The sequence below is a fragment of the Octodon degus genome, unplaced genomic scaffold (assembly GCF_000260255.1).
Source record: "Octodon degus isolate 3935 unplaced genomic scaffold, OctDeg1.0 scaffold00338, whole genome shotgun sequence".
Lineage (NCBI taxonomy): Eukaryota > Metazoa > Chordata > Mammalia > Rodentia > Octodontidae > Octodon > Octodon degus.
This window is the reverse complement of record NW_004524914.1, coordinates 1,003,443-1,005,650: the sequence shown is the minus strand read 5'-3', so window position 1 is coordinate 1,005,650 and position 2,208 is coordinate 1,003,443.

Below are 2,208 nucleotides of genomic sequence, written 5' to 3'. Positions count from 1 at the left end.
TACTTATAATTGATATACCTTCTTATTTCTTTTTGTATGACTCTTCACCTCGTTGAATGCATTCAAGCCCATTTTATTGGGTTTGTTTTTGGTGCCAGTATCGCACCTGTAAAATACATCAGGAATGAAAAATACCTGGAACTGATCTGTGTTTTTGCCCAGTCACTAAGTCCAATAAGAGTGAAGAATTACTCTCTATGCTTTAGTTAATTTAGGAACAGTTAAAAGTAAGGAGTTTTTTTTTATGTAATGTGGTTCTGAATATGGTTTTGGATTTTCCTCTTTTATCATTTTCTAATATTATTGTAGCTATGAATAAAAATATTTCATTTAGTAAAATGAAGTGGTCAAAGTAACATTTTAATCAGAATGTAGTTCTTCTTGGTACTTTTGACTAATTCAAAATAATTTAAAGTATGGTAAATCCTTCGTATTTAAGCCTAATTTTTCCCCAAAACCTCCTTGTAATCCAAAGCATTTGTTGGTCAAAGCAAATTTTCCAATAGGGAATAACAAATACTCAGATCATTAATTCCAGAATCCAAAACTATTCGTATGAAATTATTATAATATTGAAATATAACACAAAAAGACAAAGAACATATAGAATAGAAAGGACAATAAATTACTTGGAAATTATGTTTGGATACTCTCAAGGTTAGTGTGAAGGACTGAAGAAAGGAGGACTCCTTCACCTTTTCTTCTCCGCTGCAGATGGAATTGGCTGCATAACCTCTTGTTGGGAGATGATCACCCATAATCTTCCATTTTGAGAGAAAGGGACCATTGGACCAATTGTGATCATCAGGGTTAACGTGCTTCTCATATTGCAAAACATTGCTTTTTTTTTTAAACAAGTTGAAATGTATTAGAAATGTTTGCTTGTCTTGTGGAACACTTGCCAAGTGCTCCACTTTTAGAGTAACATAAAAGTTATTTGCAATTCAAGGTCTTACTCTATTGAGATTTCAGATAAAAGTTTAGATATAATCACCAACAAGTTAAATGAAAACTTTACTTTTTGAAAATTTATTTTTATCATTAAAAGAAATAATGCTAAAGAATGTTGTGGTAGGGGCCGGGGAGATGGCTCAGTAGAATAAGTGCTTGCCTGGCAAGCACAAGGGCCTGAGTTCAATCCCTGGTTCCACAAAAAAAAAAAAAAAAGGATGTTGTGTTGCTTGGGGAGATGAGCAGGGGATCACTGTGAGTGTGAGGCCAGCCTAAGATACAAACTGAATTCAAGGCTAGTCTGAACTACATACTAAGACTCTGTCTGAGAAAAACCAAACCAAAACAACAAAAACAAAAAAATAAGTTACTAAAAATAGTCACAGAGCAATAAAGAAATAAGCTATCATTAAATAACAGTTAAATGAAAATATTATTTGCCTAAAAATAATTTTGCATTTCTGTGGGCTTATAAGATCATGAATCCACAACAGAACTTCTAATCTTTTTCTCATTGTTAACTGCTGTTTATAAGATTTTACCTTTCTTTTAAATAATAGGCAAACAATATTGTGGACCTTTGGTAGCACCATGGTGTTGTAACAATTCAAATTTGATTACCAAAAAGTTTAATTACTGTTTCATAGCTGGTTGAGAATAAAATTCATATATTTTTGCTTTTATTTTATTTTTTTATTTCTTTGCTTTCAAATATTTTGTTTACTGTACCTTTCTCATCTTAATTGAACTATTTCTTTTTAGTGCTTTTGGCTACAGCATTTAGAAATTGGATCAGTACTTTAAACAGTATTCTATAGCTGTGGGTAATGATTTGCTTTTATAAATTCTTCGTAAAATCTTTGTATAGAATTACTTCCACATCCACACTGAATCAAGATCATTATTTTCATATATTTGTTTGATTTAAAATATCGTTAATATTTTACGTTTTCAGTATCTGTTCCAAACTATTGTTCTTTTTGAAGAATACCATTTACTTCGGTTATTACAACTCAGAAATAAGACTTACTTATATTTTATATCTGTACAAAAGCAGTTTATTAAGCAAATATTAGTATATGATATGATAGAAAAAATAATCAAATAAACTTTTGATTACTATTCATTTCTGTACACTAAATTCAAGTTCATAGTAAAGGCTATGGGTAATGTAAATAATGTATAAACCACACACACATGTGTAAATATCGTATAGTCTCCCTAGTATAAGAACTCCAAAGAAGAAATACAAATAGA